Source organism: Brienomyrus brachyistius, chromosome 18, assembly GCF_023856365.1.
Source record: "Brienomyrus brachyistius isolate T26 chromosome 18, BBRACH_0.4, whole genome shotgun sequence".
NCBI classification, from domain to species: domain Eukaryota; kingdom Metazoa; phylum Chordata; class Actinopteri; order Osteoglossiformes; family Mormyridae; genus Brienomyrus; species Brienomyrus brachyistius.
The window spans coordinates 20,808,776-20,832,326 of NC_064550.1; positions in this window are offsets into that span (position 1 = coordinate 20,808,776).

Sequence of the window (23,551 nt, forward strand, 5' to 3'; positions counted from 1 at the left end):
TTTAGGTCTATTGTGCACTACTGAGCGGTCTGTGTCTTTTCTTAACAAGCGTGTAAAGTCAAACAAATGCTGGGTCTATAAAGAATATAGTTTCTCATTTGGGTATTTTCAGCAGATGCACTGTTGTACTTTACTAAACATACTCAGTCACATATCAGACAGGATGATTGAAAAAGCAAAACAAAGTACACTCGCAGTAGCGTTATGTTCTTTGCAGAAGGAGAGATGTCTTACTTCTGGAAGGAAAAAGAGGGTATTGGGTATTATGGGATTTTAAACCTTTACTTTTTTTGCGCCGTAAGATGTTTGGAAAAACCAATATTTGAACCACAGCTTAATTCCTCCACAAGGACTTTACAAAACTAGCTCAGTATTTCATACGATGCAGATATTAGCGTTTCTCTACAACTCTTGATCATTTATGATCACCAGAAAGTTGACTGGTGAGTATTAAAATATTGGATTAACAGTTATTATAAATATTAATTTCAATGATAAAAGGATGGATTAACACTGAATACGAGAATTTGAAACTTGGATGAAATAGAAATGTAGCTTGGCCAATGTGATGAGACCTACGCAGTGAAAGGTCAGGAAAAGGGCAGTTGCTGGTGTCCAGAAAGGAAGGTGGTGGAGACTGTTCTCCTGCAGGGGGAGAGATTAGAGCACTACTTACTGTACCAGTTGTCAGAAATTGGCTGCTTCCTCAGTGGTCATTCCTCCAGCACAGGTTTTTGTCCCTTGAATGACATCATGCAGCGCAACAGCAAAGAGTCCCTTTTGTAGTGAACACTGAACTGGGTTTGGTCGGTACTGTCGCTTCATACCTCTGGGACCAGGCTTTGAGTCTCCGGCCCGGTTCCGTGTGTTGGGTTTCTGCATCTTCTCCCTGCGTTGTTGTGAGGTTTCCTCAACGTATTCCAATTTCCCCCCACAGTACAACGACATGCTGAGGTGAAGTGGAGTTTCCACATCGCCCGTAAGTGTGAATGGTGCGTGTGCCCTGTGACGGGTTGGTCCCCAATCCTGGGTTATTCCCTGTCTTGTACCCATAACTTCTGGAATAGGCTCCAGACCCCTGGGAACCTGTACATGGGTATGGAAAATGGATGGATATTTTTCAACAGTATAATAAGTCTGCAGCCATGTGGGTTTAACCATGGAGATAAACAAACTGCTAAATTGACCAATGGATGAATGAAGTAAAAATTCTATCTACTAATATGGCCATTTACCCTTGAATTCTTTAATGTCTTTCTTAATATTTCCCCATTTTACACCTAATACTAAAGAAGGTATTTAATGAGACGCTGTGTCAATCTCTTATCAGAGCAATGGATTAAAAAATTCTAAATATCCATCAGTTCAGACCTCTCATTTTGTCTGTTCTATGTGAGAAGTCTCATAGAGGTTTTGCTGTTGGAAATACAGATAATAAACATACACATTTTAATATTACATGCATTTTTGTAAATAAGGACCAGATGAGACTGAATGCTTTGGTCTACATCAGGGTTTGCAATGGGCTGTGCAATCAGAGGCCTCTAGTGCTTGAACTAATCGGAATCATTTTGCTGTTGGAGGCGGTAACTAGGCATGGTTCACTTCAGCTGCTCGCCATGGGGTCTCAGTGGTCCATCATGCACCTGCGAGTCGATGGCTGTTAGTCATGAGTGTTGTTTTGTTCCACCAATCAGCACTTTACTTAGCAGATGCTTCATAGTGTGACAATGACATTCAGCTGGCACTGATGGCAATGCTCCTTCAGGGCAGAAATCTATTACAAATAGCAAGCGAACAAACAAACAAACACACAAACAAAATCTACAAAAAAAGAGATCTTAGATTACTCCAAAATAAGTAATCAGATCTGTTTGACATTGTCAGTGTTTTGCCCGATCGTCTGATCCTTCCGTGTGCCACGCCCCCCCCCATTAACCTCATGTGAAATCCGGATGTTATCAGCTGCTTCTTGTTGTTTAATTAAGTCCTGTGTATTTAAGTCCACGTCAGAGTATGGATCCCCATTTCCGTTACTGACGTCATTTGCTGTGTTTTGCCTGGTTTGTCTGCTCTACCGAATAAACCCCGTGTTCCCGATTCTCCGCTCCCAGCTCGCCCGACGACAATCGTGACCGTCCGTTACCTATTTCATGTCACATTTGTAAGATATGTTCTTTTAAATAATATGACTATTCAAATTAATTATCAGTTTATTGAAAATGTGTGCATAACTTCTATACAGTGATTAGAAGGCAAACTATATTTTACCCTCTTAAATCATAATTGAGTGAGCCTTTCCTGCTCCTCTGACAAATGTTCCACAAGAGACACTTTTCCCTTATCAATTCAAAGCAAAGAATTTAAACCCATACATGCTGTTCAATACTCAATGTCCGACTCACTCAATCTGTTTAGGTCTGCTTTGATTTTACTGCTGCTGTGAAAAAAATAATACTAATTATCAGTAAGTTCCTATCAGGGACACAAACCAGTGCACTCCCAGTTCCGGGATCCAGTCCAGAACTTCAGCAAAACCAGTCACCCTTCCCCAATCATCTTCACCAATTTACTAAATCCATCCGTGAAGCAGTTACTGTGTTATTAGTTAAATACCGGGTATTGTTGTATATTAGTTCATAGAGTTCATGCTGTCCGGAGCATTTCTCTGTTGAATTGATTCCGAGTTGCCATTTGTGTTCTGACCTTCTGCCTCTGTCTTGACCTTATTATATGGATCTGATTCTCGTCCGCTTCCAGAATTGTTCTGCCCAGTTCTGGTTTTCTCACTTCCTGCCTGTTGACACCTTCGAGTTTTGATTTCTGTTTTGACTTTGGTCAATAAATGCCTATGGAATGCGCCCCGCATGGACCTCCACCTGACTCAGGGCTGAATCATGCCTGATCTGCCTGTTCAAGATTTTGTAAGTTGAATAATTATTTTCACATTATTTTACTCTAAACTTACAGCCTGATATTTTTATGTATCACTCCGTAAATCAGTGATGCTTCCTGGCCTGGTGGGCATTTAAATAGTTTTGCAAGCTTTTAAAGTTATGAGAAACAAAATGTAACACCTGTGTTATAGTCCTACACAATTCCACAATATGTAATCCTTAAAAAATATGTAATCATTATCATATGCCCATAAGGTTATTTAGCAGGTAAAAAAAATATATTTTGAATTTGTTAGGGATCCAGGTGGATTTGGTACGTGGACGTGACTTGATGCAGGCATACAGGAAGGTGAACGACCCACTTGTGGCTCACCAGACAAAACGGGGTTTATTTAAACAGAAAGACACTAGAAATAACTGCTAAAACAAAACCAGAGCACGAGGGATCAAAACTGAAAAGGGATAACTAAGGCTAAACAACAAAAGGATTAGGGTTACCAGGAGCAGGCTGACAGGCAGGTAAAGAACTAAACACAGACGACATATATCATCTTCTAGTAACATACAGGCTTTACTGACATCTAACAATGAACGAACCGCTGGGGAACTGAACAGAGACAGGGACTTAAATACTGAGGGGAAACAAGACTAACAATGGGCAGGTGAGACTAATCAAGAAGGATTAGGAAAACAGGTCACAGGTGAAACTAATAATTAACTCAATGAACTAAGCAGGGAAACTAAGAACTAACCAAGAAACAGGGAAAACAGAATCTAACACTGGGAATAACAAAAACCGATAAAACACAACTAAGGCTCAAAGCAAGAAACCAAAACTGAATACAAAATCACAGGACTAAACTAATACAAAAGAAACCCTAGGAATGAAATACAAAAACAGAGGAAGCAGGATTCGAACACAACACAGAGGGATTCACAGGCAACCGCATCCTCAACAAGTCGAGCCATGTGGCCGACAAGGAGCAAGGACAAACACAAAGACTGACAACAGGTGGGACGGGATGACCAGCAACACCTGCTGGCCAAACGAGGAAGGACACAGAGTGGAACAGCAGGAGCTGACCCTGACAGAATTCTACTAAATTAAACAAGACTGTGTCAGAGTCCAATCCTGAAGCTGACCTATGCATTCTGGGAAGATGTAAGCTGTCCCTGGTGGGTGTGTATACATGAGTTAATGAGTTAATTTAGAGAGACATGTTACAAGATGCAAGACTGATAAATAGATATTCTCTTCTAAACAAAACAAAACAAAACAAACAAAACTTCCAATGACCCAGCAAATGAAAATAAATAATATGAAAATATAAAATAAAATAATAAACAAATGAAAGATAAGCCTATTTGGATGTCAGAAAAGAATCCTTTGGAACAGATTAATAAAAATGCCACCTGTTCCTGGTTTATCTTTCGGAAAGATATGTTTGGCAGATTTTTAAATGGATTTTCTTGGATTTTATAAGCAGTCACAGCGTGCCAGTATAGAGCACGACAAAAAGATGAAGGATGCCTGGAGAACATCTTGCCTGCAATTTGCTCTTAAATCATCCTCAACACTGCGAGGTTTGAATTTTTTGATGAATGGTGGCACGAAAATTGCAAACAAAAACAGTGTCTTAGATTTCTATGTATTTTTCAGTTCAGCTAAAAATGTTATAAAATGCTTGCATAGTGCACAGGTTCTATATTCACATTCAATGCATTAACAAAAAGTTTCAGCGGTTCGAATGATTCAAGAAAAATAGTGCAGATTAAAAGATGACAGAATTTATAGGCAAGCTATTTAAATCTAATATTACCCAGAAAGTAAGGCTGACAGTGACACCCATTCACTGAGAAAAGCATGTCCAGAAGCCGGCGGAAAAACCGATTCCTACTTCAAAAAAAACAACTATAAACCAGACCTTTGTGTTTACCTTTGTAGAGGAGAAAAGAGGACTTTCAATAACACAGAATTAATTTTTCATCTAAAGTTTACTTTTACAACCACAATTTTAGCTTTTTTGGGGAAAAAGAATAATTCACTAGTACTTTTGTCTGGCAGTCAAAACTTCCTAAACCAGGATACAGTTACTGAAACATCACATGAAATGATTCTGGATAGATAAAATTTAAATATTCGGAGAACACACACCTAAGAAAACAAAGTATTTAGTTTCTCTGCAGTAATCATTTGAAAATGTATAAATATATTATATTTATAAAAAAATAAATATTTTATTTGCCCTAGATAATGTCAATGTCGTGACACAAGAAGTTAAGGACTTGAGGGCAGGCATCAGGAGAACAGAAGAAGGGGTTTTATTAAACTGAAACAGGAGTACAGAAACAGACAGGACTAGGGGGGGGTCAAAATAGGAAGACTTGGTAAGTGCGCAAGCAACAGGAAACTAATAACCGGACGGGGGATGAAGAGTCAAACAGGCACTTAAGTACAAAGACTAACAAAGAGCCAATGAGAGGCAGCAGGGAGTGATTTCCACACGAGGGTTAGGAACAAGAGGCAAGATAACAAGGATAAATGAGTAACAGGTGCGGCTTGTTAGGGCCACAACCGGGAGAAGATGGGCACGGATATGAGAGTCAGGTGACTTACATGACTCCGGAAACTGAAGACCAAGAAATAACAGGTAACATTAAGCTCGGTAAGTTACGCCGCTAAGCCAGTGATCAGAACGTCTCCAGTTTAAATTGTGGTCAGCAGAGTGATGTCATCATTGGGCCTCATCCCCCCCCCCCCAGTTGCCCCAGGCACTGGCTGACCTTGCAACTGTATGTCGCTTTGGATAAAAGTGTCTGTTACCAAAAGTGTCCTGGTTCCCAGGAGTCAACATCGACTTGATGACACATAATAAATAATAATGCATTTATTATGTCTATGATTTTTTTCAGAATCCGAATGCCATTATACACACAATTAATATGATTTGATCCAGACCTCAGATCCTGCAAACATTTCTGTTTCAGAATAGATGTCACTAATAGTATATGTACTTAGCCTGACATGCGCACACAGGGAATTGAGGTCTGGTGTGAATCGAACTGATATGACTGTTGTATGATTTTTCACATTATCCCTGATGTCGCTCACAGTCAAGCTTTCTTGTGTGATTTTATAGGTTTTAAAAATGCGATAACTGGCCTTGCACCTCAATGGCTGAAGTAACTGAGTGCATCCATGTTTCACTGTGAGCGTCCCTGTCTCTATGTTTTCTTTTCCGAAATCATTAGTTCTACAGCTCATCGTGAACAATTAATAAGTAGTGGAAGAATGAACTACTGAACGAGTTTAAGAGAGAAAGTCAAACGCAACTGACAGTAACAGATGGTTTCCATTTTAAGACATACTGCCTTTGCCAAACAAATTTTGGTGTCATATAACAAACCCTCATTTTTTAAATATTATTAATGGCTTGAATCATAGTCACTTTCTCACTTTCCAAAAATCAAAGTCTAAAGAAAAAAATAACACCGACAGAGAACAATCTATGGAGAGCAAAAGGAGGAGCTCATAGTTATTAAAAAGCAAAATTATCTAAAGCAAAAAAATAAATAAATGCACATCCATCTCCCAGACAATTATTGTTGTCAGGGTCTCGGGGGGTGGAGCCTATCCCAGGCAGCACAAGACTGAACAGGATGCTATTAGAAATAAACATACTAATGAAATAAAATCAAGGTGACCTTGAAGCATTACGATGTGCATGCTGGAAATTGTGTTTTTTGTTTTTCAGACCTAGCTGTGGGGGGTCTACTTGGATACATATTTCTCGTTGGCTATGATTTCATGAGGGACTGCATATCCCTCAGTGACATATCTCCCTTATCTTTTCCTATCGCTATAAAAAACAAATTCACTGGGATCTTCATGGAGGCCGTACTTTTTGTTATGGTCCAAAAAGATAGGGAGCTATATTTGTCATATTTGTTATTCTCTGTCTTATTAGACCATGTCATGCATGTAGAGCAAAGTCCTGTACGGTTAGAAGAATGGAGTAAGAACAACAGAAAGGGGAACAGTCGTGTCTTTGTTTTTTTGTTTAAAGAAACGTCATGTTCTTCCAGGTTCCTGAAGGTGGACTGTGGTGGCTGTGAGCAAATAAATATATAAACACGATCCATTATTTAACTCAAATCTGCTGGTACACTCTCAGAAAAAGGGTAAAGATTTGTACCTTTGCTTGTCACTGGGGCTGTACCCTCAAGGGTCTGCCAGTTGTACCCTTAGCTGTAGGTACCTTTTAAGGTACAGAAATTGACTGCGAGGAACATTTGTGTACCATTGATGCTATATTAATGCTGGTTGTACCTTTGGGATGTTTCCCAGAGTCCATTTCTTTTACAGATTACATGGGTACAGCCCCAGTGTACAATTTTTTTCCCTTTGTTCTGAGAATGTAAGTCAGAACACCTACATAAGGCTGTTATTTAGTGTCAGTTAGTGAAATGTTTCTCTAGGTATTTAGTATATATTTACGGTACTTTACCTTGAGCCAAAAATGTTTTCACGAATGCCACAAAGCAGTGTGTGTTCTTAACCTGGGGACTGCCTGTGCCTACTCCGATGTTGACAGAGTGCTTCAACAAGTGTTTGTGTCTCAGCTTCCTTTTGAAAGATCTAACCTCAGAGATATTTCCCGCAGAATTTGTGGCGGCGTCAACAGAATGCTCGTCAGACGTTGACTGGGAATGGCACTGGAAGATTCAGAGCGACCCGCTTCTGAGGTGCCCTCGCTGAACTGACAGCTTACCAATTACACCGACTCAAAGGCGGCACCTTCCGAAATGCTCCAAAAACCCTTTGTGTCTCAGCTATAATCTGTTACCTCTGGAGGAATAACAAAAGGTTAAGGCCGGTTTTGTATTGTATGACCTTTAAAACTTCAGAAGCTCGGCTTGAATGAGAATGTTAAAAAATGCTCAGACTTTTCCAGGAAAAAAACAGAGGGTGGTGAAAAAAACGGAGGCTTTTCTTGTCATGAACATCAGCGTCCAGGTATATTGGGCTCAGAGATCCTGAAGCACATGAGCAGGTCTGATGCAGGTTGACAATATGACACGTTTAAGTTGAGGACAACCCTGGTATCAGATGTTTTGTAGGGGGGGGGGGGGGGGGGGAATGACATCCCAGCAAAGGTCATTCAGGTATAGCGAATATTCTGACCATTATCAAGATGACAAATCCGCAGATAGGACTATCTTTAGACCAGGGTGGGCAAAGTAAATAAACCTATTTGGTTAGAGTATGAAATCCCATTCATTTCTCACTGTACAGAACAGCTACCACATATTAGGTTTTAAGTATGGAGCGCTTTGATCAATACTCATTAAAGCTCAAAATAGCTTTGGGTCTATGTGTATCGTTCCCTAATGCCTGCTGGGCTGTGGAACATCTCTGCAGATCACTGGAAACTGGAACTGCAATCCAATCACCAAGGATACCGATGGTATTACACCTGAGTCTGACGACATTAAACCTTAATATGTATCCTATAAATTGTCTATGTGTGTTTGTGTTGGTATGTGTGGCAAGGAACATGGAGTCATCTGGTCCGATGCCAAACCCCTACAGACACGACTTGCACCACGTGCAGTAGTGCATCAGTGGCTAAGCACATCCAGTCCCCTTCTGCAGTCCTAGATCATTATCTATATGCAAAGTGTGCAATGTATAATTATCCCACATTTACATAACAATGAACATCAAGTGGGAGTTTGTTTTATAGCAGTGGCATATAGTCAGTCGCTTCACTCGTTTCATGCAGCAGATAAGTGTGGTAAATGTTATATGTGAAGGAGAGCATGGTGCTGCAGCAGCTAAGGCATCTCTAAGTCACCCTTAGACCCTTAAGCTGAATGAATATGAGAAATATTGAGCTGTATAAATGGGTAATGTAACAGTGACGGCTCTTTGGAAAAAACAAATCGATGATAGCATTAGAGAAAGCAGAAAGTCTTCAGTGAGAGCTTAAGTTCAATTCGCCTTCATGCTGTGAAGTAAACAGATTTCTTTTTTTTTTCAAATTTTGTTAAACCTCGGTGCGCCCTACTGCAAAATAAATAAATAAATAATTCTCCTAAATCCCCAGAGGAGATCTTGTAAACATCATGGAACTCTGAGGACACATCCTTAGCTACTGAGCCACCAGGTTATGCAGGTAGAGCCGATTCTGACAGGGTTATTGCCAAGTATAAACAAACTGAAATTAAAAATCCATGAACGAGTAATAAAACCTCTTTCCTGATCAGCTAAATTCAGCCTCTCCTGGAGTCTACAGGTGCAAGACAGGGAACAACCCATCACAGGGCGCACTATTCGCTCAGACAGGCATACCTACAGGCAATTTGGCAGCTCCAGTTAACCTCAGCATGTCCCCGTACCGGTGTACCCAGGGGAAACCCCGCGATGACACGGGGAAACTCCACACACATGGAGCCATGGCAATCAGCTAAATATTGAATCATATTCAGAATAATTTAGGCCAGTCTATGAATTTCCATTCCTTGTTCTGCTTCTGCTGAGACCTTCAGAACATAGAGAGTAAAATGACAGAAGAGTATCTGATTTACGTGCTTCAGTTTTACTCTGGCTTCCCAAGAGATACAGAGAAATACAAAGAAATGGTCCTGGAACCTGAACATCAAATCTCTGATTAGTTTGGGAATACCCTTTATTTTTATCGAATCGCAAAGTATTCAGTAAATGTGCCAAGTAAGTAAGAGTGATACCTACTTGGGAACCAGTTTAATAGCCTGAAATGAGGCCATTTATATGAGAGTAAAAAAAACTGTCTGAAACATTTGGATGGAGTGACTCAATTTTTTATTTCCAGACCTGGTTACAAATTTTAAGTTTCCACAATACGTGAGCAGATTACTACAAGAGAAAAAAAAATGAATTAAGCTGAAACTGAAACTTTTTTTTAAAAAAAATTGAAACAGTTAAGAACTTGTTTTGCTATCTGTCATCCTTAGTGCAATATTATTCAAGCAAGCAACAGCAGAATGTAAAAATGATGTGCACACAATCCCAATGAATTCATAGTGTTACGTGTAAAGATTCAGCAATGGGTTTTATAGAAGGCTTGACACGGGGATATGTCAAAACGGGAGACATTCATAATGCTGCTGAGAATACATTAATCACTAACATAATGACCCCTTTTGATATAAACAGATATAATTATTGAAGCCATTTTCTGAAAAACCATTACAAGAAAACAAACAAATAAGCGTAAACAAAGAAACAAAAAACATTCTTTAAAAAAGGATAATAGATCATTTCACATGCAACAATAGTCTTTTACTAGAGCCTAGTACTGAAACAGACAATTTTGTCGCTTGGTAACAGCAGGATCAAAGCAACTCAGTCCTGTCCTTTTAGCAATTCCAAAAACCGACTTTGCATTAATTTTCTTAATGTGATCTATAAAATATATAGAGAGTTTAACCAACAATATAAAAATACACATATAGAAATGTATCCTTCACAGCATGTCTTGTCGGCCCCGTAAAATATATTTACTCTTCAATCAGTTAACGAAAGTTTATAAAAACTTTAATGCAAATGCACACAATTACGCATAATTTCATCGTGAATGGAAAAAAAAAAAACATTCCTGTGCCAATTCTGGCGTACTGTTAGGCCAGACCCGTAGTTATAACCCTGCGTGCACCTTTAAAAGCTGCCCGTAAATCTGGCACGAAGCTAAGAGCCGACTGCTTCCCTACGGAGAGGCTAGGCACCATTCAGTATTGCAGCATTCATAGCTACACCCCACCATCAGCAATAGGCAATGGATCAACTTTGATTAACATCGTATGCCAAGCTTCAGGTACTAAACCAGCTGTTCAAGGCACAGATGTATAGTTACATATATCTTTTGTATTGCACTCTATTTACTGTATCGTACTACACTTTATTTTTTTATTGCACGTTTGTTGTATTTATAGTTCGACTGTTGCCGTTAGACCTGCTGCATGTACCCACACCAGCTACATTAAAACAATATCCCCCAGCACCAATAAAGTACACCCATCTATATACCTGCCTACTACCGACAAATAGTATTTATGATTACTAGTTGGCTCAAAAGCCAAAACATTTTTTCGGATTGGGATGAAAAACTTATCAGACCCCGGGCTAATTACAGTACCAATTTAGCTTACTTTTAATTACTTCACATTTATAAGTCATTCTGAAATGCGCTTGTAGAGTATTCATTAGGATCTGTGCAGACACTGATAAGAAAGCATTTCTTCCCTGTTTCGAGGTTTGAAAGGTGTCGATTTATCACGTCAGTTCTATAGGACACTGTGTGTCCTATGGCTGTGTTTTCACTGGGTACGAGCTATTTTAACGCCATCATCTGCCAGTCTTAGGGCTTAATTTAACACACTCTTTTTCACTATCAGAATAATATTTCGCAGATAACGATTTGTCTTTCCAAATGACTTATCTATGTTTGCGGGAGCCGTGCTCAGTATCGGCTCCCGTTCAATTTATAAAATGCAAATTACTTCTCTGTAGTTCGCTGGAGATGTTTTAATCATCAGCCACCTAATTATGAACACTTGCAAGCAGCAAGTGTCCACACAATTTTTCAAAGGGTTTAACTGACATGTATTTTGTGTGCTTTCATTTTTTTGCTGCCTCTTCACTCTTTCTTTCACTCTCTCTTTCTCACGTACATATACAGACACATGCAAACACACATGCGCACACACGCTCCTGCAAAACATGCCATCCTGCATGCGAGTCCCAGAGTCGATCTGCAGCATGCAAGACTCCAAGAAACGCCAAGTACCAGTAAGGCCTATTACGAGACACGCCCACTTGATAGTGATGTCACGCTGCAAGTCACACCTACTACATAATTTGATAAACCTACATGAAATGAAATAGGGAAGTTTAACATCAACTGCACTCTCAATCAATAAATGGACTGAGAACAACACACTTCATCTATCCACCCATCCATTTTTTGAAACCACTTGCCATATTCACGGTTGCAGGCAGTCCAGAATCTATATCAGAGGCTACAGACGCAGGACAGGGAACGACCCAGGATAGGGCACCTGCCTATTGCAGGGGGGGACACGTGGAACCCTGGCAGAGAGTTGAACCCAAGTCCCAGAGATGTGAGGTGACTGTGCTATCTGCTGCAGCACCATATATCGCCCTGCAAACCTTCGGCAAAAAAATCAAATTGAACAGAAAAAAATCATTTAGGTTAGCCAGGCTAATTAATAAGCTACATATGTGACCAACCTTTACGGCCGAGTTGAGTTAGCCTAGTTATTACGATGTCTACATTTCCTGGGAGCTGGGAGGGAGCAAAAACATGGACTGTGTTTGGGTCCCAGAGGACCGGAGTGGAAAACACTGAGCTGGACTGTATGGCTTCTCTGTGCTTAACATCCCAGAGAAGATCCTTCAGCTGTGTATTTCTGCATGCACACTCAGGAGAATGAGAGCATAAAGCTTAAAACAGATACGCAATATTTTATCAACGGGTGACACAGAAAAGTACCAGACACGCATCCTGCTACAAGATACGCCCCTACATGTTCCGCGCCTGTCTTGTGATCTGCAGACGGAGCCTTTTGCGAGAAACATAGCACAGACAAATTTAAAACCTGCTGCTTTGAAAAGAAAACGTCTAGTCACTGTCTGTGCCTAAGATGTAGGAATGCCGCTAAATGTCTCTGAGGTCTAATGCTTAGTGGTGCTTTCATCCCTTTTGGACATGTTCCCATTATATTGTGCAAAAACCTGGCATTTGGGTGCATTTATTTATTTTTTTTGTTCTTAGGAATTACACAATACTCTGCACTTGGAACATAGATGGAAAGGGGGTATGGATGGGGGTGGGAGAGTTCCACGATTTTAGATAAATATAGCTCTCTCCAGAAGGTTCCATGGTGGGCTAGTGCATTCATGGCAAAGATGCCACAACGGAGGCTAAAATAGCTCTTCAAAACAACTCTGGCATTAAGGCGTGGTCAGACAGGGGTTAGAGGGGTATTAAAATGATATTTCACAAGGTATGGAATATCTCATAGAATGCAGTCAAGTTGGCTTTCAGAAGTGGAACCTTTCGAGCCACTAGGAACTTGTTGTCCTCTCAAAATGGACAGCAAAACACACGTTAGTGTTGTGGCTCAGTGGGTTTGGCCTCTGTACTTGCATTTGAGAGGCAAATGGTTTGAATTTCATCCTGGGCAGAATAGGCACATTTCCATTGAACCATTGAGCAAGGCCCCCCAACCCTACCAACATACCCCTGGGACACTGGATAAAGTGCTGGTACTACGCTAGGACCCCAAACTTTGCTATCTATGGTATGCGTGTGTATGGATCAAAGGAAAGCAAGATGGGATATTGGAAAGGAAGCATCCCAGTGTACCTGTATGTGGGCAAATAAAGCATCATTTAACTGTTCACTTCAAAAGCCAGCAGTTACTGATAACCTACAGAGTTCTAAGGAGGATGTGCAAGAATCGCTGGACTATTTAAGATTTTTTGATTACTTAATTCTACACAACTATAAATGAAAGAAAGATGCAGCGAGAATTTCATAGAGAGAGGTTCAACACCTCAGACAGCTGTTGAGTTGCAACACATTTCTTTCACCTCAGTGGAGGCACTTCTAGGCCCCCTGCATGCAAACATAGCTCACATTTCACAAAGCATAATGTTTGCTTGTCAAAGCTGTGATCTCCCTTTTTTGAAGGTCTTTCACGGGCTAGCTTGATATCGAAGGTTACGTTTGAAAGAGTCAAGGTTCTCAAACAATGCTGTAAAACAAATCAAGCCCCATGGCACCAGCAATTGTGATGCATGTAAATGTGATTAAAAGTCAGTTAGCTTGTTTACATTTATGGCATAACATTTCCTGAGACTAATCCTTTGTTTAGCCTTCCATTTGTAGGTAACTCATCTCAGCCAAGACACTGCAACTTTTTGTTAATGTTTGTATGTCAATAAAGATCATTTGGCGTCTTCATAACATTGAGTCGGTTATGCAAATCAAAGGAAAAATTCTCATTTAAATTCCCCTCCCATCTGCACAGGCCACAATTAAACAGAAGAATAGGACAAGGCATATAAACACGCAGAAATGAATATCGAAAAACACAATACATTTTAACTAAATATATGGTTTTATGACATAGAAACATGGAAAACAAGTAGCAATCATTTTCCATTATTTGTGATTAATTGTAATTTTCTTGCCTTATTTGCACAAAGAGTGTCCACAAACATTGAATAGTTTGTAGTGTAATAACATTACAAAGTTCAGGAATAGTTCTTTTTTTAGAAACTGTCCCACTATTCAACTTGCATCATTGCTATAAATCATGATAAATAATGATATTGGGAAAGATCAATAGTCAAAAGTAATGCTACACCATCACTACCTACAATAGCTGAATTTCAAACTATTTCTTCATATGTGGTCATAAATCTTTAGCAGCATGTTCACTGTCAACTTACCATCCATCCATCCATTTTTCAAACCATTTATCCTACTAGGTCGCGGGGGGTCCGGAGCCTATCCTGCAAGCAATGGGCACGACGCAGGGAACAACCCAGGATGGGGGGCCATCCCATCGCAGGGCACACTCACACACCATTCATGCACACATGCACGCCTACATGCAATTTAGCACGACGACATGGGGAGAACATGCAAACTCCACACACATGTGACCCAGGTGGAGACTCGAACCCGGACCCCAGAGGTGTGAGGCAACAGTGCTAAACACTGCACCACCATGCCGCCCCTGTCAACAGTCTTTTTTCCTCACATCAATACATTCACTGTCTGGGCAATCTGACCGTCTTACAGTAGTAGCCCATGTAGGAAATGTCTTTTGCTTTGCACACATTGGCTCAATCGGCCTTATGAAGAGTCGCTGCACGAGATTATGCTGACACTAGCTCAGCGTCGACGAGGCTTCAGAAATGGAGCGACTGAGGAAGAAGAGGTTGTTTACTTCCTGCAAACGCTGCACCCAGTTACTGTTAAGCAAGCAGCAGGATTTATGAGGGATTGTTCTGACAGATCACGGTCGTCCTTGAAAGATAATAAGGATATGAACGCGTGCCAATAACAGATGGACATGAATGCGAAAGAAGCTACTGGCAAGTTCCATGGGGGCCCAGTTTTAAAACCGATATCTACATTTAATCAGTGACTCATCCTGACATAGCAATATTCTTGGAGTGATCTTCACCCACAACATTCCCCCTGAGCCCATCAGCAGATAAAATAGATTCTTAATTAGACATGGTGTTTGTACATCCTCTTAAACCTGATACAAGCTCAATGTGTCTGGTGTGGATACTACACGTGTCTGGTGTGGATACTACACGTGTCTGGTGTGGATACTACATGTGTCTGGTGTGGATACTACATGTGTTTGGTGTGGATACTACACGTGTCTGGTGTGGATACTAAATGTGTCTGGTGTGGATACTACATGTAGTATCAGGCCCATCCCCCTCGACACGTTCATGTTTCCAAGAGCTGACATATTGTCATCACACGGTTTTCATGCATTTGATATGATCGACAGCAGCCTGGATGAATGGACAAAGTACAGCACAGTACAACGTAAGCCAGTCGATCTATTTCTGTGCCTGTTATAAATATTTCGCTCAATTAACTGCTACTGATGTAAATTGGTAAGACAACGAAAACAGGATGAGTCATGCTCTCCTGGGGTCTCGGTGGGATTGTGGGAGACGACGGGCCAGCTATGCAAATCTGAATAACTCTACATTGATTGTTTGGAGGACGGTAAATGAGGGACATGATTAATAGCAAACAAACGCAAATCTTACAGCAAATGTGCCGAGCCGGGCCGATCAAGCCGAGCCAAAGCATGGTAATCTCTGAAAATAAGTTCTCCCAGATAGGATTAAACAAACCCACTGTTTACACCTGTTTTCCTGGGATGGCTAAAAATAGTTTAGTTTTGCGTTAATGATTGTAAGACTACAAGACGGAAGCACGTTTAGTGCCCGAGAACTGAAATTATGCAAATAATCCGCAGCTCCCAAAGGGAATGGATGTATCTCTGATATTCTGGTCCTGTACCAAGACCTTCCATAAATCAGGCTCCAGCTTTTATGACAGGACTAGGTTGTTGTGTTTGGCCGGATAAAAAAGAAAAGCAACATACACATTTTTCAATGACACCTAAGGTGACCACCAAGATGTAACGCTAGTGTTTGTAGTCGTATAACAGTCATGCCGTGGCTCTTGGTCTTTCAGGAGAGGTCTATTAAAAGTAAGTGAAGCATGATTAAAGACAAAAACGCCGAAGTAGTAGCTTCTCAATGTGTGATCACGCAAGAAACGGTAGCCCAGTTCATTTTTATTTGTGAGGGGTGACTTGTAAAGTGGACATAGTTCACTCATGTAAAATATTAAAAATGCACTACGTCTTGAGCAGCTGACAGCTAAAATACCGTCGATAAATAACACTTGAACACTCTTTACATTTCATGCTGCTCTGCCTTGAATGTCATTTTCCGTGTTATTTTTTTATTTTTAACTCCTAATAAAGAACACAAAAAAGACCTCTTAAATCTATAAGAACATTAGAGATTAACAGACCTTGACCTCGGTCCTGTTTGTTTGCCGGTCAAATGAAACTGTTGAGAAAAATCAGATACATATCTTGGGAAATTTCTTTAGCGCATAGATCATATAATACTTTTTTTTTTTCTCAAGCAGTCCATAAGTGGACGATAAAATCCCCCTTTGATATGCATGCTGCGTATCCACTCTACAATGAATGATTTTAATCTTTTAAAAGATTTAATCTTTCTTTTTTAATCATGCACTTATCGATATGGAGAAATATACAGATATTTACAGGTTTCGATCATTTTTGGAATTTATTGGCAGGTTTCCTCCACCTTATTTTTTTAAAATAGGAAACAAACAATAGCATGTTTATATAAATAAGTTCACCTTATCGGTGCTTTCAGCAGCCTGTATTGCGGTTGTAGCCTGGGAAACTGTATCATCGCCCTCTCAGGGAACCATTTTATTGGGCAGTGTAGATGGTGTGGGACCCAGCTCAAAGGGGAATATGCAGATTGTGTTAGGAGGTACAACACCAAAGGGCCCCGGTTGAGCTAAATATGAATAGGAGAAAGGGCAGATGCTTGAGGTTAGAGTGTCACAAAACCTTTTTGGTTTTGCTGACAAGAGACCCAGCCGCATATATGGGAAAGTATAGTAAACAGCTAAGAAGTATCTTATAAAAAAATCTGAAGCAGAGCTGTTTGGGCGTTTTACGAGTTCTTCTGAACAATGGCTGGCTAGCTATGATTTATTTTAGCATATTGTTGTGGCGTGGAGGTTCACCACACGTGTGGGAGAGATGCAAAAGGCTGCAGGGTTAAGCTAAAATTTTATTATGGAAAAGAATAGGCACAAAATAGGATCGGGACCCCTTCATGAATAGCAAACTGAAAGTAAATTAAAAGTTGGGAATGTCGTTGGAATATCAAGAGGTATAAATACATTGTGTTAATAAACAGGAGGGTAATAGGATATCATACGTCTTGCAATCAATTATATGGTTCCCGGTGACACTAATTGTTCAATCTTATTTTTGATATGCACCTTATGTTGAGGGAATGTTTTGATATCTCTAGGTACGACATCATTAATCAGTCTGAGCATGTAAGGCAGTGAGAGCAAAGAGGTGAGGCTTCTGACCAGAACTCTGGGTTTACCTTGACAGGAAGGGATGCTGCCTCTGGAGGTCACAAATCAATCACAGCGAAACGCTCGATACATGGACATCACACGTGAGCAGAGCGGTGTATCCATGGAAACAAAAAAAGGACTGTGACATCAGTATGCTTGAAACAGAGGGGGCTCCACAGCCCTGCAGATAAAGGGATCTCAGCCACCGGCAGCCTGCATAAATCATCAACAGCTTGTTGTTGTCAGTGAGGCATAGCATGTACATATAAATGACAGCACACAAAGGATCATGCATGTGGAAAGTTCTGCACGGGAAAGCGAAAGGTCAGAATTGGCACATGAAAAGAGCACTTCAGCTAATGAAAAGGCTGATCACTAGCTAATCATATTACTCCTTTATATATAATTATTTTATAAGCATTGTTATTGTTAACCATTCATTATTTCACACTCTTAAGTGCATGAATGTCATTTCTTTCAAGTATTTCAATAATCGTCTGTGAATTGCAGTGCAGTAAGACTGAGCAGACTATCCATTGCCGTTCTGTAAGCACAGCTACTTGCTAACTATACAAGCGTGGGAACAGTTTTTCTCAAACATTTTGAAAGTGTCTGGGTGAGCACCAAACATAAACGGAACACTGGTGCACTCACAAACAACCAGCATGAAGGTGCAGGGCGAGCTATACCCCATGCGCTGAAGTTGTTTTAATCCCGTGTTTCTGTGTGGATGTCCATCCATCTTCCAAAGCTGCTTATCCCGTACAGGGTTACGGTGAGCGTGTGGCCTGTCGCTGCAGCACTGGGCACAAAACACCCTGCACCGGATGCTAGTCCATCACAGGGCACACAGACTCATAGCAAATCTGACACATCAGTTCACCTAAACCATACATCTTTTTACCGTGTCCAGGATGAAGATGACATGGACTCAGACTTGAACCAGGAAGTGATCCCACATTACTGGAGGCCTACATTGCTACTTACTGAGCCTCTGAACTGTCCTCTTCCTGACCAAAATATTGGTAATCTTTTGCATTAATATTCTGAAAAATAACTTAGTATTAAGCAGAGCTGGGTGACTTAGACCGCAGGCCTGCTTCAGGTGGGCCTGCTTCCTGGCCAGCATCCTGTGACATATCGACCCCTTGGAATAAAGTGATGTAAAGGTTACTTCTGGTCGACTTTTAGCATCATAGCATAATTAGCCTCCTCACAGTGACACTGCAAACCATGCCTAATTAAAGCATAACGGGGGCCATCGCAATGACATTGGCAGCACCCAGGACATCAAAACACGGAAAATGGAAATTCACAAGTTCACAGGGGAAATCATCTAGGCCACTTCCTTCAGCACCAAATCCACTACCTGAAACTGCAGAAGTAATTTCAGGAGGGTGATTTAACAACAGATATTATAATGTTACAATGACTTACTTTTGGTGACCCTGAAACCATAACCTGCAATAGGGAAAACCAATTCCATCTTCCATGTCTGGAGCACAGGTGATGGACAGAGTTCCAAAGAGATAACCCGGTTTGCCAGGATAACTAATGATTGTACTCAGGTTTTGACAGGAGAGTCTCCCAGTGCTGCATATGAAATGAAATAGAGAGAACTGTCAGGTCCAGCACTCGCCAGATCCTGAAATCATCACAGATCGAATGTAATTCGGCGTTTCAGAAATTCAGCTGAGATGTTCTGGGAGCTTGTTGTATCCTGCTTGATGTTCCGGCTTCAGACCGTCATCAAAAATTAATTTCGCCGTGGCACTGGGGAAAAACGGTTTTACTAATGCTAATGAATTGTTGACTGGTGTCTATTAATCAGCAGGGCTTGAAAGTTTAAATAAGAACACGGCTATATACAACAGTGGAGAAATACTCTCATGGGCAAGCTAATCCTTGGCTTAAAGCTAGATTAAAGACAATAAGCAAGTACAACAGTACAATTATACTTGAGAATCTGTTCTAAATAATAATAATAATGATGATGATGACTATTCTTCTTTTTCTCATTATTATTACTATTATTATTATTATTATTATGTAAAAGCAGCAAAGCAATTTCTTGTTTTGAAAATGCCCAGTATTTACGAAAACAGAAATGCTGGGTTTCAGGAATTTCAGCATTTCAAAGAAGTACTATAGTCATTACCTGACCTCCAAGGTTACGTGCATGGAAAGCATCCCTGTAAATTATCAAGTAATTGCTTGAGAATGCAACGTCAAGGAACAGTAGCTACATCCCTTAATAATACAGGGGCAATCACTGGAAGAATTTATATATGGTGACTCGTCTTGCAGTACCAATTTACAGTGCGGTATTTGCATATACTGTCAACAATGATGTAGTCACTATATATTGCATACGTAACCTTTAACGTACAAAAAGAAAAAATTACAAAATCATTAAGTTCCCCTTGAAAGCGAAACAAGGCTGTTTTTAACAGGCAGTTAATTGACTTTTAACGTATCATATTTAATATGCTCAATAAAACTACACGACCCGCCCCCTGCAACGTGACTGTGCCCCTCTGAACGAGCGGGTCCAGTCGATCCACCTCACGCCGGCGGTGCTGAAGAAAGACCCCGCCGTGAATGTGCTTCACCTAATCGCGATGTGAAGCACGTCAGGCCGCTGAAATGTGAGATAGGGCGTGGAGATGAGAAAGGCTCCGGTTCGGCAGACGCAGACCACACACCCGGGCCAATGAGCCCTTTCTGCTGCGACAGCAGCGACGATGATGCACAACGAGTCGTCCGTGCGGAAGAAAATAGAATCCAGCAGTTATGCATAAATTTGTCCGACTGGTCCTTTACATTAAGAGTCACTCAGGCGTTTGTGGTCGTTCCCTCTTTTTATGAAGGCCATTGTCAAAGATTAGAAGTCAAGCGTAGTGAGAGATGGCTGCGCATGGCATTCATGTTGCAGCAGATTTGTAGATGTAGCCCTGTCTGGGGAGATATTAGGGATAAAGCGTTTTGTGAGTACAGTTACGTGGAGAGTGCCAAGATGTAAACGCTTGAGTGCTGAGCAAGTCATTGGCTTTGACCTGCTGGAATTACATTTGTATCAGTGAATCTAAACAATACATCGGCCACTGTTTCACAGTGTGCCTCTCACATGATAATCTATATGGAGAGTTGTGTGGGCTTGTGGTTTGGACGTCGGAAGGGTGCGGGGGCTTCGCCTAAACCGAACAGCAACAGCAAGTAATGCTAAAAACCTGGAGGTAAAAAGTATCAGGACAACATCACTGCTGTAAAATTCCTCCAGGGATGAATGCAATTCAGTTTATTAATGCCACTGAAATCACAAAAAGACAAAAAAATTGCCTCAACCTGTTCGATGTACTTGTCATTTCATTTTGCGTAACTCACTATACATACGTATCATCGTAGCATTTCTATCTGGGCTTGAAAATAACACATTTGAAATAGATTTTACCGATACTTTCATATGCGTAATGCATAACTAACCTTGGTTTTCAGACTCTGCACTAAATATTACAAAATGCTTCCTGCCATTCTTTTGTGGTCCATCTGTAGTATGTGCTTTTAACATGTAATGACCTTTTCACATGTAATATCCCCAAAGAGAAAAAAAAAATTAGAGGTCAGAAGATTTCAAATATCCATCCATCCATCCATTTTCCAAACCGCTTATCCTATTGGGTCGCAGGGGGTCCGGAGCCTATCCCGGAAGCAATGGGCACGAGGCAGGGAACAACCCAGGATGGGGGGCCAGCCCATCGCAGGCCACACTCACACACCATTCACTCACACATGCACCCCTATGGGGAATTTAGCAACTCCAATTAGCCTCAGCATGTTTTTGGACTATGGGGGGAAACCGGAGTACCCAGAGGAAACCCCACAACAACATGGGGAGAACATGCAAACTCCACACACATGTGACCCAGGCGGAGACTCGAACCCGGGTCCCACAGGTGTGAGGACAGTGCTACCCACTGCACCACCATGCCACCCGATTTCAAATATGTATTTCAAAATGAGTAAAAACATCTATCAGCATAAACATAAAAAGCTAAAAATACTTGCACATTTACTTTCTTGCCTACATTTTTACTCAAGCTTTTTATTTCCTAGTACCATCCTCTCAGTAACCAGGAATCCATTCAAGAAATCAAGCCATTTCCTTCTATCTTAAGTAACATTTCTAGCATTGTGTCTGGCAAATAGAAAGTCTATTGTGTTAGAAAATACTCTATTGTGTTAGAAAATGGACAGTGTGGTTTCAGGACCAGTGACACAGCAACAATGTTGTTCCAAATAAACTTCAAACCCTGTGTCTAGGAAATGTGTAAGTGAACGAAACAAATAACAAAAACGACAACAAAACAAAACAAACTATCACTTACATCTCTCTGCTTAAGAGATATGGACCATTCAAAATTTCACCTTGCCATTCACTGCCCATAATATGCCACAGCTACTGTATTAACCAAGCAGAGTTTATTTTATCCTTGGAACTACAACGGTCACTGGGTTCGCGCACGTCAGGCTAATAAGCTAGACGGTATCGTGAACAAGCTCTCGGGACTTTTGTCATGAACAAATGTGGAGTATTTTTTTCAAAGAACAGCAGAGATAAAAATAAATGTGCTTTCAGGAAATGAGATTGGCACGTAGTAATAACAGCTTTGCGAATCCAGTCTTCTTACTGAAAAGTAATATTGATGATGCCAATTTCCTGTGTTGCTGGTAAGTTTAGTAACATCTGTTTTTAAGCTTGCTGCAACTTGAGTGGGATATTTTGAAAAAAATTTGTTAAATCCAAGCATAAGAGATATGTCAAGGGTAGATCCTAATGCATGCAATCAAAATGCAAGCATACAAGGGTAAAAGCCATAAATTTGGTTGAATTATAACAAGTGGCATCAACAAAGCCAGCAGTGGGCTTTGCTATAGCCTGATAAAGCATCACATGCTGATGAGTTCTCCACTGTTTCTGTTGAGGGAATACTTTTTGCAATGCTGTGCTAAGATGCTGTTTTTAGAGCTGGGACGACTCAGCCCTCGGCAGCATGTCTGCCAGGATGCGGGGGGGTGATAAGAAAGCGGGCAATCCTCGGCTCTTCCTATCCAGGGAACCGACATTCCCCGTTCCACCTGTGAAGCTGTAATGGCTGGTTAAGCAGCAAATGCCAACGTTCACCACGTCCCAAGGAGGTCGTCTACGCGAAGGCTTAATGCTTTCATGATAATTATTGGTGTCCGACGCCGTGTAGAGACTTTTCGCGTGGGCAGGTGCTTGAATATTTATTAGCTGTTCTGTATTGTTTACATATTATGTGTCCTGCTTTGTGCTTTTGTTTGCATCACTCATGGAGTTGCTAATTACGTCACGCTGAGGTGACAATGGCAATGAAGAATTTAATGTTGGATAATAACAACAGCAACAATAACAGCAACACTTTCACTCCAATATCTTGCTCAACGTCCTATTTGCTCTGCCCCCCCCTGACAGCCAGAGCTGTCCTCTAAATCATAGAATGTTACGTGGAAGGTTGTCTGGTGTCTTCGTCTCTGAGATATGGTGTCTGTCTTGAGGGGCCATGAAAATTGACGGTCGTCGGTTCAGTCCGTCATTCCCTGTTGGCACTGAATGCCTCACCCTCACCCCAGTGACCTCATTAAGCACCGGGGAGCAGGTGAAAGCCCAGCTCAGTCCTCCATGGACCACTGCCCGGTAGCAGGAGACTGTCAACTGAAAATACCAGCTCTTCAAAAGGCAAAACTCAATTAAGTACATAGTTGTTTTAAAGGATCTCTGCCTGACATTGAGATGAATTAAAAAATGAAACAGAGAAGCTATCTGAATTGTTCACTGACACTTATTAAACGTGTCTATCCATCCGTGCATCTCCC